The sequence below is a fragment of the Lissotriton helveticus genome, chromosome 11, assembly GCF_964261635.1.
Source record: "Lissotriton helveticus chromosome 11, aLisHel1.1, whole genome shotgun sequence".
In the NCBI taxonomy this organism is placed as follows: domain Eukaryota; kingdom Metazoa; phylum Chordata; class Amphibia; order Caudata; family Salamandridae; genus Lissotriton; species Lissotriton helveticus.
In genome coordinates, this window is record NC_136072.1 from 38032935 (window position 1) to 38046358 (window position 13424).

A 13424-nucleotide genomic window follows, 5' to 3' on the forward strand; every position below is an offset into this window, starting at 1 on the left:
TTGTGTGTCTTTACTTTCAAAGTACAGGGTGGATCCTTTGACACTCCCTCTCTTGTATTTCAGCAGACACAGGTAGTTGAGAAGTCTTATATCACTTAGCTGGCACAAGCTTGCGCTTTTCCTTTCCGGCAGCGTGGAAATGACAGCTTGGTCCTTGGAAGAAAAATCAAGCAAAATTAGCAGAGGATGGTTTCGATCCATCGACCTCTGGGTTATGGGCCCAGCACGCTTCCGCTGCGCCACTCTGCTCCTTTTTCAGAGTGTTCTCTTTATGCAGATGAGGAGCATTCAGGGGAGTGACGTGGGCGTTCGTGACGTGAGAGGACGATGGGTAGGAAACTGTGCAAATTTGAAGCATCCATCCTTCCTGCTGCAGTCAGAGGCTCTTTCCAAGGACATCTGCCTCTTGGATTCCTCTCAACTTGCCTTCTGATAAAACATTTTGTGAGCTGCAGTTACCTTCGGCGCCTACATGGTGGCGCTACATTCAGGTGAGAGCACAAGTATGCCCAAAATATTGGGGACTTTTGCCAGATTTATCGATGGATTTTACATATTTTTTTCAGAGGCTAGACATTACCTAGGAATGCTTTTTAACATAGAGATGCTTTAGTTATAATGTGTGGTCGGGCCTCAGCCCGTTCATTGTCTTCTCACTGTAACATATTTATTACCAGCTCATGTGAGTGGTGACTCTGCTTTATGAAACTTATCATATAGTAGGACAATGAGTATAGCAGAAGGGGCGATCGAGATGCTTGCCTACATATTTGTTTATTTTTTATATAATGGCTGATTAATCTGTTCATGATATTTCCATTTTGTGACATGTTGCATTAAAATATATCCTGATTGCAGAATATATAAGAATTGGTACTGCGTTGGCCGGGAATCGAACCCCGGTCAACTGCTTGGAAGGCCGCTATGCTCACCACTATACCACCAACGCCCTCTGATCTGTGCAATCTCGGTTCTAAACATTACGACCCTGAGTTCAATGTCTATCTTGCACCAGCTTCAATGGTGCATTTGGTTTAGATACCAACATGAGAAGCAGTAGAAAGGTTTTAGCAGATTGTAAGGAACTGGGATTGAAACCAAGGACAAAGCTGTGAAGAAGAGAAGAATGGTAAGTAGCAGTAGAAATAATGGATATGAACATATAGAGGCAGCATGGGAAGCAAAGCAGGGAAAAGAAAGAGAGAACATTCCAGGAAATGCCCAGGAGATAGATAAGAGCAGAACAAAAAGGGAAGAATGATATTCAAAGCATGCCCAGAAAAGTGTTTGAAGGTCCCACCAGTCATTTATGCTTATTATTGTGTGTCTTTACTTTCAAAGTACAGGGTGGATCCTTTGACGATCCCTCTCTTGTATTTCAGCAGACACAGATAGTTCAGAAGTCGTTTCTACCATAGCTGGCACAAGCTTGCGCTTTTCCTTGCTGGCAGCCTTAAAATGACAGCTTGGTCCTTGGAAGAAAAATCAAGCAAAATTAGCAGAGGATGGTTTCGATCCATTGACCTCTGGGTTATGGGCCCAGCACGCTTCCGCTGCGCCACTCTGCTGCTTTGGGAAAGTGTTCTCTTTATGCAGATGAGGAGCATTCAGCAGGGTAGCGTGGGATTGGTCGGGCTCTCACCTCATTTGCCTAAGTATATCGCAAGGCATGCTGGGTATAGAAAAACGTCATCTTCCCCTCTCACAATCAGTCATAACTGAAAGTCAGACACTCTCAGGCACTAGCCGTTTCAAACCTTTATCAAGACAGCAGCTCTTGAACCCTCTATATCTCTCTCTGTGATACTAGCGCTAGCATGCTCAGGATTTGGCTTTACCTGGGTGCCAGAGATCTACCCGGTGAGGGGAGGCTTTTGAGTGTTTGGGAGCGTTGTGGACGTTGGACAGGAAACTATGCAAATTTGAATCATCCAACCTTCCTGCTGCAGTGAGACGCTCTTTCCATGGACATCTGCCTCTTGGATTCCTCTCAACTTGCCTTCTGATAAAACATTTTGTGAGCCGCAGTTACCTTCGACAGCTACAAGGTGGCGCTACATGCAGGTGAGAGCACAAGTATGCACAAAATGTTAAGGACTTTTGACAGATTTATCGGTGGATCTTGTATATTTTTTTCAGAGGCTAGATATTGCCTAGAAATGCTTTCTAACATAGAGATGCTAGAGTTATAATGTCTGGTCGGGCCTCAGCCCTTTCATTGTCTGCCCACTGTAACATATTTTTTACCAGCACATGTGAGTGGTGACTCTGCTTTATGAAACTTATCATATATTAGGACAATGAATGTAGCAGAAGGGGCGATCGAGAGGTTTGCCTACGTATTTGTTTATTTCTTTATATATGGCTGATTAATCTTATCATGATATTTCCAGTTTGTGAAATGTTGAATTAAAGTATATCCTGCTTGCAGAATATATAAGTATTTGCATTGCGTTGGCCGGGAATCGAACCCGGGTCAACTGCTTGGGAAGTAGCTATGCTCACCACTATACCACCAACGCCCTCTGACATTTGCACTCTCGGTTCTAAATATTATGACTCAGAGATCAATGACTATCTTGCACCAGCTTCAATGATGCATTTGGTTTAGATACCAACATGAAAAGCAGTAGAACGTTATTTGCAGAGGGTAAGGAACTGGGGATTAAAACCAAGGACAAAGCTGTGCAGAAGAGAAGAATGGAAAGCAGCAGTATAATTAATATATATATAACATATAGAGGCAGCAAGGGAAGCAAAGCAGGGAAAAGAAAGGGAGAACATTCCATGAAATGCCCAGGAGATAGATAAGAGCAGAACAAAAAGGGAAGAATGAAATTCAAAGCCTGCACAGAAAAGTTGAGAAGTCTTATATCACTTAGCTGGCACAAGCTTGCGCTTTTCCTTTCCGGCAGCGTGGAAATGACAGCTTGGTCCTTGGAAGAAAAATCAAGCAAAATTAGCAGAGGATGGTTTTGATCCATCGACCTCTGGGTTATGGGCCCAGCACGCTTCCGCTGCGCCACTCTGCTCCTTTTTCAGAGTGTTCTCTTTATGCAGATGAGGAGCATTCAGGGGAGTGACGTGGGCGTTCGGGACGTGAGAGGACGATGGGCAGGAAACTGTGCAAATTTGAAGCATCCATCCTTCCTGCTGCAGTCAGAGGCTCTTTCCAAGGACATCTGCCTCTTGGATTCCTCTCAACTTGCCTTCTGATAAAACATTTTGTGAGCTGCAGTTACCTTCGGCGCCTACAAGGTGGCGCTACATTCAGGTGAGAGCACAAGTATGCCCAAAATATTGGGGACTTTTGCCAGATTTATCGATGGATTTTACATATTTTTTTCAGAGGCTAGACATTACCTAGAAATGCTTTTTAACATAGAGATGCTTTAGTTATAATGTGTGGTCGGGCCTCAGCCCGTTCATTGTCTTCTCACTGTAACATATTTATTACCAGCTCATGTGAGTGGTGACTCTGCTTTATGAAACTTATCATATAGTAGGACAATGAGTATAGCAGAAGGGGCAATCGAGATGCTTGCCTACATATTTGTTTATTTTTTAAATAATGGCTGATTAATCTGTTCATGATATTTCCATTTTGTGACATGTTGCATTAAAATATATCCTGATTGCAGAATATATAAGAATTGGTACTGCGTTGGCCGGGAATCGAACCCGGGTCAACTGCTTGGAAGGCCGCTATGCTCACCACTATACCACCAACGCCCTCTAATCTGTGCGATCTCGGTTCTAAACATTACGACCCTGAGTTCAATGTCTATCTTGCACCAGCTTCAATGGTGCATTTGGTTTAGATACCAACATGAGAAGCAGTAGAAAGGTTTTAGCAGATTGTAAGGAACTGGGATTGAAACCAAGGACAAAGCTGTGAAGAAGAGAAGAATGGTAAGCAGCAGTACAAATAATGGATATGAACATATAGAGGCAGCATGGGAAGCAAAGCAGGGAAAAGAAAGAGAGAACATTCCAGGAAATGCCCAGGAGATAGATAAGAGCAGAACAAAAAGGGAAGAATGATATTCAAAGCATGCCCAGAAAAGTGTTTGAAGGTCCCACCAGTCATTTATGCTTATTATTGTGTGTCTTTACTTTCAAGGTACAGGGTGGATCCTTTGACGATCCCTCTCTTGTATTTCAGCAGACACAGATAGTTCAGAAGTCGTTTCTACCATAGCTGGCACAAGCTTGTGCTTTTCCTTGCTGGCAGCCTTAAAATGACAGCTTGGTCCTTGGAAGAAAAATCAAGCAAAATTAGCAGAGGATGGTTTCGATCCATCGACCTCTGGGTTATGGGCCCAGCACGCTTCCGCTGCACCACTCTGCTGCTTTGGGAAAGTGTTCTCTTTATGCAGATGAGGAGCATTCAGCAGAGTAGCGTGGGATTGGTCGGGCTCTCACCTCATTTGCCTAAGTATATCGCAAGGCATGCTGGGTATAGAAAAACTTCATCTTCCCCTCTCACAATCAGTCATAACTGAAAGTCAGACATTCTCAGGCACTAGCCGTTTCAAACCTTTATCAAGACAGCAGCTCTTGAACCCTCTATATCTCTCTCTGTGATACTAGCGCTAGCATGCTCAGGATTTGGCTTTACCTGGGTGCCAGAGATCTACCCGGTGAAGGCTTGCCCGGTATGAGGCTTTTGAGCGTTTGGGAGCGTTGTGGACGTTGGACAGGAAACTATGCAAATTTGAATCATCCAACCTTCCTGCTGCAGTGAGACGCTCTTTCCATGGACATCTGCCTCTTGGATTCCTCTCAACTTGCCTTCTGATAAAACATTTTGTGAGCCGCAGTTACCTTCGACAGCTACAAGGTGGCGCTACATGCAGGTGAGAGCACAAGTATGCACAAAATGTTAAGGACTTTTGACAGATTTATCGGTGGATCTTGTATATTTTTTTCAGAGGCTAGATATTGCCTAGAAATGCTTTCTAACATAGAGATGCTAGAGTTATAATGTCTGGTCGGGCCTCAGCCCTTTCATTGTCTGCCCACTGTAACATATTTTTTACCAGCACATGTGAGTGGTGACTCTGCTTTATGAAACTTATCATATATTAGGACAATGAATGTAGCAGAAGGGGCGATCGAGAGGTTTGCCTACGTATTTGTTTATTTCTTTATATATGGCTGATTAATCTTATCATGATATTTCCAGTTTGTGAAATGTTGAATTAAAGTATATCCTGCTTGCAGAATATATAAGTATTTGCATTGCGTTGGCCGGGAATCGAACCCGGGTCAACTGCTTGGGAAGTAGCTATGCTCACCACTATACCACCAACGCCCTCTGACATTTGCACTCTCGGTTCTAAATATTATGACTCAGAGATCAATGACTATCTTGCACCAGCTTCAATGATGCATTTGGTTTAGATACCAACATGAAAAGCAGTAGAACGTTATTTGCAGAGGGTAAGGAACTGGGGATTAAAACCAAGGACAAAGCTGTGCAGAAGAGAAGAATGGAAAGCAGCAGTACAATTAATATATATATAACATATAGAGGCAGCAAGGGAAGCAAAGCAGGGAAAAGAAAGGGAGAACATTCCATGAAATGCCCAGGAGATAGATAAGAGCAGAACAAAAAGGGAAGAATGAAATTCAAAGCCTGCACAGAAAAGTTGAGAAGTCTTATATCACTTAGCTGGCACAAGCTTGCGCTTTTCCTTTCCGGCAGCGTGGAAATGACAGCTTGGTCCTTGGAAGAAAAATCAAGCAAAATTAGCAGAGGATGGTTTCGATCCATCGACCTCTGGGTTATGGGCCCAGCACGCTTCCGCTGCGCCACTCTGCTCCTTTTTCAGAGTGTTCTCTTTATGCAGATGAGGAGCATTCAGGGGAGTGACGTGGGCGTTCGGGACGTGAGAGGACGATGGGCAGGAAACTGTGCAAATTTGAAGCATCCATCCTTCCTGCTGCAGTCAGAGGCTCTTTCCAAGGACATCTGCCTCTTGGATTCCTCTCAACTTGCCTTCTGATAAAACATTTTGTGAGCTGCAGTTACCTTCGGCGCCTACAAGGTGGCGCTACATTCAGGTGAGAGCACAAGTATGCCCAAAATATTGGGGACTTTTGCCAGATTTATCGATGGATTTTACATATTTTTTTCAGAGGCTAGACATTACCTAGAAATGCTTTTTAACATAGAGATGCTTTAGTTATAATGTGTGGTCGGGCCTCAGCCCGTTCATTGTCTTCTCACTGTAACATATTTATTACCAGCTCATGTGAGTGGTGACTCTGCTTTATGAAACTTATCATATAGTAGGACAATGAGTATAGCAGAAGGGGCAATCGAGATGCTTGCCTACATATTTGTTTATTTTTTAAATAATGGCTGATTAATCTGTTCATGATATTTCCATTTTGTGACATGTTGCATTAAAATATATCCTGATTGCAGAATATATAAGAATTGGTACTGCGTTGGCCGGGAATCGAACCCGGGTCAACTGCTTGGAAGGCCGCTATGCTCACCACTATACCACCAACGCCCTCTAATCTGTGCAATCTCGGTTCTAAACATTACGACCCTGAGTTCAATGTCTATCTTGCACCAGCTTCAATGGTGCATTTGGTTTAGATACCAACATGAGAAGCAGTAGAAAGGTTTTAGCAGATTGTAAGGAACTGGGATTGAAACCAAGGACAAAGCTGTGAAGAAGAGAAGAATGGTAAGCAGCAGTAGAAATAATGGATATGAACATATAGAGGCAGCATGGGAAGCAAAGCAGGGAAAAGAAAGAGAGAACATTCCAGGAAATGCCCAGGAGATAGATAAGAGCAGAACAAAAAGGGAAGAATGATATTCAAAGCATGCCCAGAAAAGTGTTTGAAGGTCCCATCAGTCATTTATGCTTATTATTGTGTGTCTTTACTTTCAAAGTACAGGGTGGATCCTTTGATGATCCCTCTCTTGTATTTCAGCAGACACAGATAGTTCAGAAGTCGTTTCTACCATAGCTGGCACAAGCTTGCGCTTTTCCTTGCTGGCAGCCTTAAAATGACAGCTTGGTCCTTGGAAGAAAAATCAAGCAAAATTAGCAGAGGATGGTTTCGATCCATCGACCTCTGGGTTATGGGCCCAGCACGCTTCCGCTGCGCCACTCTGCTGCTTTGGGAAAGTGTTCTCTTTATGCAGATGAGGAGCATTCAGCAGAGTAGCGTGGGATTGGTCGGGCTCTCACCTCATTTGCCTAAGTATATCGCAAGGCATGCTGGGTATAGAAAAACGTCATCTTCCCCTCTCACAATCAGTCATAACTGAAAGTCAGACACTCTCAGGCACTAGCCGTTTCAAACCTTTATCAAGACAGCAGCTCTTGAACCCTCTATATCTCTCTCTGTGATACTAGCGCTAGCATGCTCAGGATTTGGCTTTACCTGGGTGCCAGAGATCTACCCGGTGAGGGGAGGCTTTTGAGTGTTTGGGAGCGTTGTGGACGTTGGACAGGAAACTATGCAAATTTGAATCATCCAACCTTCCTGCTGCAGTGAGACGCTCTTTCCATGGACATCTGCCTCTTGGATTTCTCTCAACTTGCCTTCTGATAAAACATTTTGTGAGCCGCAGTTACCTTCGACAGCTACAAGGTGGCGCTACATGCAGGTGAGAGCACAAGTATGCACAAAATGTTAAGGACTTTTGACAGATTTATCGGTGGATCTTGTATATTTTTTTCAGAGGCTAGATATTGCCTAGAAATGCTTTCTAACATAGAGATGCTAGAGTTATAATGTCTGGTCGGGCCTCAGCCCTTTCATTGTCTGCCCACTGTAACATATTTATTACCAGCACATGTGAGTGGTGACTCTGCTTTATGAAACTTATCATATATTAGGACAATGAATGTAGCAGAAGGGGCGATCGAGAGGTTTGCCTACGTATTTGTTTATTTCTTTATATATGGCTGATTAATCTTATCATGATATTTCCAGTTTGTGAAATGTTGAATTAAAGTATATCCTGCTTGCAGAATATATAAGTATTTGCATTGCGTTGGCCGGGAATCAAACCCGGGTCAACTGCTTGGGAAGCACAAAAGCTCACCACTATACCACCAACGCCCTCTGACATTTGCACTCTCGGTTCTAAATATTATGACTCAGAGATCAATGACTATCTTGCACCAGCTTCAATGGTGCATTTGGTTTAGATACCAACATGAAAAGCAGTAGAACGTTATTTGCAGAGGGTAAGGAACTGGGGATTAAAACCAAGGACAAAGCTGTGCAGAAGAGAAGAATGGAAAGCAGCAGTACAATTAATATATATATAACATATAGAGGCAGCAAGGGAAGCAAAGCAGGGAAGAGAAAGAGAGAACATTCCATGAAATGCCCAGGAGATAGATAAGAGCAGAACAAAAAGGGAAGCATGAAATTCAAAGCCTGCACAGAAAAGTGTTTGAAGGTCCCACCAGTCATGTATGCTTATTATTGTGTGTCTTTACTTTCAAAGTACAGGGTGGATCCTTTGACACTCCCTCTCTTGTATTTCAGCAGACACAGGTAGTTGAGAAGTCTTATATCACTTAGCTGGCACAAGCTTGCGCTTTTCCTTTCCGGCAGCGTGGAAATGACAGCTTGGTCCTTGGAAGAAAAATCAAGCAAAATTAGCAGAGGATGGTTTCGATCCATCGACCTCTGGGTTATGGGCCCAGCACGCTTCCGCTGCGCCACTCTGCTCCTTTTTCAGAGTGTTCTCTTTATGCAGATGAGGAGCATTCAGGGGAGTGACGTGGGCGTTCGTGACGTGAGAGGACGATGGGTAGGAAACTGTGCAAATTTGAAGCATCCATCCTTCCTGCTGCAGTCAGAGGCTCTTTCCAAGGACATCTGCCTCTTGGATTCCTCTCAACTTGCCTTCTGATAAAACATTTTGTGAGCTGCAGTTACCTTCGGCGCCTACATGGTGGCGCTACATTCAGGTGAGAGCACAAGTATGCCCAAAATATTGGGGACTTTTGCCAGATTTATCGATGGATTTTACATATTTTTTTCAGAGGCTAGACATTACCTAGGAATGCTTTTTAACATAGAGATGCTTTAGTTATAATGTGTGGTCGGGCCTCAGCCCGTTCATTGTCTTCTCACTGTAACATATTTATTACCAGCTCATGTGAGTGGTGACTCTGCTTTATGAAACTTATCATATAGTAGGACAATGAGTATAGCAGAAGGGGCGATCGAGATGCTTGCCTACATATTTGTTTATTTTTTATATAATGGCTGATTAATCTGTTCATGATATTTCCATTTTGTGACATGTTGCATTAAAATATATCCTGATTGCAGAATATATAAGAATTGGTACTGCGTTGGCCGGGAATCGAACCCCGGTCAACTGCTTGGAAGGCCGCTATGCTCACCACTATACCACCAACGCCCTCTGATCTGTGCAATCTCGGTTCTAAACATTACGACCCTGAGTTCAATGTCTATCTTGCACTAGCTTCAATGGTGCATTTGGTTTAGATACCAACATGAGAAGCAGTAGAAAGGTTTTAGCAGATTGTAAGGAACTGGGATTGAAACCAAGGACAAAGCTGTGAAGAAGAGAAGAATGGTAAGTAGCAGTAGAAATAATGGATATGAACATATAGAGGCAGCATGGGAAGCAAAGCAGGGAAAAGAAAGAGAGAACATTCCAGGAAATGCCCAGGAGATAGATAAGAGCAGAACAAAAAGGGAAGAATGATATTCAAAGCATGCCCAGAAAAGTGTTTGAAGGTCCCACCAGTCATTTATGCTTATTATTGTGTGTCTTTACTTTCAAAGTACAGGGTGGATCCTTTGACGATCCCTCTCTTGTATTTCAGCAGACACAGATAGTTCAGAAGTCGTTTCTACCATAGCTGGCACAAGCTTGCGCTTTTCCTTGCTGGCAGCCTTAAAATGACAGCTTGGTCCTTGGAAGAAAAATCAAGCAAAATTAGCAGAGGATGGTTTCGATCCATCGACCTCTGGGTTATGGGCCCAGCACGCTTCCGCTGCGCCACTCTGCTGCTTTGGGAAAGTGTTCTCTTTATACAGATGAGGAGCATTCAGCAGGGTAGCGTGGGATTGGTCGGGCTCTCACCTCATTTGCCTAAGTATATCGCAAGGCATGCTGGGTATAGAAAAACGTCATCTTCCCCTCTCACAATCAGTCATAACTGAAAGTCAGACACTCTCAGGCACTAGCCGTTTCAAACCTTTATCAAGACAGCAGCTCTTGAACCCTCTATATCTCTCTCTGTGATACTAGCGCTAGCATGCTCAGGATTTGGCTTTACCTGGGTGCCAGAGATCTACCCGGTGAGGGGAGGCTTTTGAGTGTTTGGGAGCGTTGTGGACGTTGGACAGGAAACTATGCAAATTTGAATCATCCAACCTTCCTGCTGCAGTGAGACGCTCTTTCCATGGACATCTGCCTCTTGGATTCCTCTCAACTTGCCTTCTGATAAAACATTTTGTGAGCCGCAGTTACCTTCGACAGCTACAAGGTGGCGCTACATGCAGGTGAGAGCACAAGTATGCACAAAATGTTAAAGACTTTTGACAGATTTATCGGTGGATCTTGTATATTTTTTTCAGAGGCTAGATATTGCCTAGAAATGCTTTCTAACATAGAGATGCTAGAGTTATAATGTCTGGTCGGGCCTCAGCCCTTTCATTGTCTGCCCACTGTAACATATTTATTACCAGCACATGTGAGTGGTGACTCTGCTTTATGAAACTTATCATATATTAGGACAATGAATGTAGCAGAAGGGGCGATCGAGAGGTTTGCCTACGTATTTGTTTATTTCTTTATATATGGCTGATTAATCTGTTCATGATATTTCCATTTTGTGAAATGTTGAATTAAAGTATATCCTGCTTGCAGAATATATAAGTATTTGCATTGCGTTGGCCGGGAATCGAACCCGGGTCAACTGCTTGGGAAGCAGCTATGCTCACCACTATACCACCAACGCCCTCTGACATTTGCGCTCTCGGTTCTAAATATTATGACTCAGAGATCAATGACTATCTTGCACCAGCTTCAATGGTGCATTTGGTTTAGATACCAACATGAAAAGCAGTAGAACGTTATTTGCAGAGGGTAAGGAACTGGGGATTAAAACCAAGGACAAAGCTGTGCAGAAGAGAAGAATGGAAAGCAGCAGTACAATTAATATATATATAACATATAGAGGCAGCAAGGGAAGCAAAGCAGGGAAGAGAAAGAGAGAACATTCCATGAAATGCCCAGGAGATAGATAAGAGCAGAACAAAAATGGAAGAATGAAATTCAAAGCCTGCACAGAAAAGTGTTTGAAGGTCCCACCAGTCATGTATGCTTATTATTGTGTGTCTTTACTTTCAAAGTACAGGGTGGATCCTTTGACACTCCCTCTCTTGTATTTCAGCAGACACAGGTAGTTGAGAAGTCTTATATCACTTAGCTGGCACAAGCTTGCGCTTTTCCTTTCCGGCAGCGTGGAAATGACAGCTTGGTCCTTGGAAGAAAAATCAAGCAAAATTAGCAGAGGATGGTTTCGATCCATCGACCTCTGGGTTATGGGCCCAGCACGCTTCAGCTGTGCCACTCTGCTCCTTTTTCAGAGTGTTCTCTTAATGCAGATGAGGAGCATTCAGGGGAGTGACGTGGGTGTTCGGGACGTGAGAGGACGATGGGCAGGAAACTGTGCAAATTTGAAGCATCCATCCTTCCTGCTGCAGTCAGAGGCTCTTTCCAAGGACATCTGCCTCTTGGATTCCTCTCAACTTGCCTTCTGATAAAACATTTTGTGAGCCGCAGTTACCTTCGGCGCCTACAAGGTGGCGCTACATTCAGGTGAGAGCACAAGTATGCCCAAAATATTGGGGACTTTTGCCAGATTTATCGATGGATTTTACATATTTTTTTCAGAGGCTAGACATTACCTAGGAATGCTTTTTAACATAGAGATGCTTTAGTTATAATGTGTGGTCGGGCCTCAGCCCGTTCATTGTCTTCCCACTGTAACATATTTATTACCAGCTCATGTGAGTGGTGACTCTGCTTTATGAAACTTATCATATAGTAGGACAATGAGTATAGCAGAAGGGGCGATCGAGATGCTTGCCTACATATTTGTTTATTTTTTATATAATGGCTGATTAATCTGTTCATGATATTTCCATTTTGTGACATGTTGCATTAAAATATATCCTGATTGCAGAATATATAAGAATTGGTACTGCGTTGGCCGGGAATCGAACCCGGGTCAACTGCTTGGAAGGCAGCTATGCTCACCACTATACCACCAACACCCTCTGATCTGTGCAATCTCGGTTCTAAACATTACGACCCTGAGTTCAATGTCTATCTTGCACCAGCTTCAATGGTGCATTTGGTTTAGATACCAACATGAGAAGCAGTAGAAAGGTTTTAGCAGATTGTAAGGAACTGGGATTGAAACCAAGGACAAAGCTGTGAAGAAGAGAAGAATGGTAAGCAGCAGTACAAATAATGGATATGAACATATAGAGGCAGCATGGGAAGCAAAGCAGGGAAAAGAAAGAGAGAACATTCCAGGAAATGCCCAGGAGATAGATAAGAGCAGAACAAAAAGGGAAGAATGATATTCAAAGCATGCCCAGAAAAGTTTTTGAAGGTCCCACCAGTCATTTATGCTTATTATTGTGTGTCTTTACTTTCAAGGTACAGGGTGGATCCTTTGACGATCCCTCTCTTGTATTTCAGCAGACACAGATAGTTCAGAAGTCGTTTCTACCATAGCTGGCACAAGCTTGCGCTTTTCCTTGCTGGCAGCCTTAAAATGACAGCTTGGTCCTTGGAAGAAAAATCAAGCAAAATTAGCAGAGGATAGTTTCGATCCATCGACCTCTGGGTTATGGGCCCAGCACGCTTCCGCTGCACCACTCTGCTGCTTTGGGAAAGTGTTCTCTTTATGCAGATGAGGAGCATTCAGCAGAGTAGCGTGGGATTGGTCGGGCTCTCACCTCATTTGCCTAAGTATATCGCAAGGCATGCTGGGTATAGAAAAACTTCATCTTCCCCTCTCACAATCAGTCATAACTGAAAGTCAGACACTCTCAGGCACTAGCCGTTTCAAACCTTTATCAAGACAGCAGCTCTTGAACCCTCTATATCTCTCTCTGTGATACTAGCGCTAGCAAGCTCAGGATTTGGCTTTACCTGGGTGCCAGAGATATACCCGGTGAGGGCGAGGCTTTTGAGCGTTTGGGAGCGTTCGGGACGTTGGACAGGAAACTATGCAAATTTGAATCATCCAACCTTCCTGCTGCAGTGAGACGCTCTTTCCATGGACATCTGCCTCTTGGATTCCTCTCAACTTGCCTTCTGATAAAACATTTTGTGAGCCGCAGTTACCTTCGACAGCTACAAGGTGGCGCTA

The 13424-nt window shown here is 43.5% G+C and overlaps 11 non-coding genes across 11 annotated transcripts; all 11 read right to left on the reverse strand.

Moving 5' to 3' along the window:
• Window positions 1–177: 177 nt before the first annotated feature.
• On the reverse strand, window positions 178–249 carry TRNAM-CAU (transfer RNA methionine (anticodon CAU)). Its single transcript has one exon. It is a non-coding gene; the product is annotated as a tRNA-Met (tRNA).
• Window positions 250–2450: 2201 nt separating this feature from the next.
• On the reverse strand, window positions 2451–2522 carry TRNAG-CCC (transfer RNA glycine (anticodon CCC)). The gene has a single exon. It is a non-coding gene; the product is annotated as a tRNA-Gly (tRNA).
• A 1138-nt stretch (window positions 2523–3660) lies between these two features.
• TRNAG-UCC (transfer RNA glycine (anticodon UCC)) lies at window positions 3661–3732 on the reverse strand. The gene has a single exon. It is a non-coding gene; the product is annotated as a tRNA-Gly (tRNA).
• Window positions 3733–5245: 1513 nt separating this feature from the next.
• TRNAG-CCC (transfer RNA glycine (anticodon CCC)) lies at window positions 5246–5317 on the reverse strand. The gene has a single exon. It is a non-coding gene; the product is annotated as a tRNA-Gly (tRNA).
• A 438-nt stretch (window positions 5318–5755) lies between these two features.
• Window positions 5756–5827, reverse strand: TRNAM-CAU (transfer RNA methionine (anticodon CAU)). The gene has a single exon. It is a non-coding gene; the product is annotated as a tRNA-Met (tRNA).
• Window positions 5828–6455: 628 nt separating this feature from the next.
• On the reverse strand, window positions 6456–6527 carry TRNAG-UCC (transfer RNA glycine (anticodon UCC)). Its single transcript has one exon. It is a non-coding gene; the product is annotated as a tRNA-Gly (tRNA).
• Window positions 6528–7074: 547 nt separating this feature from the next.
• TRNAM-CAU (transfer RNA methionine (anticodon CAU)) lies at window positions 7075–7146 on the reverse strand. Its single transcript has one exon. It is a non-coding gene; the product is annotated as a tRNA-Met (tRNA).
• Window positions 7147–8649: 1503 nt separating this feature from the next.
• TRNAM-CAU (transfer RNA methionine (anticodon CAU)) lies at window positions 8650–8721 on the reverse strand. Its single transcript has one exon. It is a non-coding gene; the product is annotated as a tRNA-Met (tRNA).
• A 1247-nt stretch (window positions 8722–9968) lies between these two features.
• Window positions 9969–10040, reverse strand: TRNAM-CAU (transfer RNA methionine (anticodon CAU)). The gene has a single exon. It is a non-coding gene; the product is annotated as a tRNA-Met (tRNA).
• An 882-nt stretch (window positions 10041–10922) lies between these two features.
• Window positions 10923–10994, reverse strand: TRNAG-CCC (transfer RNA glycine (anticodon CCC)). The gene has a single exon. It is a non-coding gene; the product is annotated as a tRNA-Gly (tRNA).
• A 1249-nt stretch (window positions 10995–12243) lies between these two features.
• TRNAG-UCC (transfer RNA glycine (anticodon UCC)) lies at window positions 12244–12315 on the reverse strand. The gene has a single exon. It is a non-coding gene; the product is annotated as a tRNA-Gly (tRNA).
• Window positions 12316–13424: the final 1109 nt, after the last annotated feature.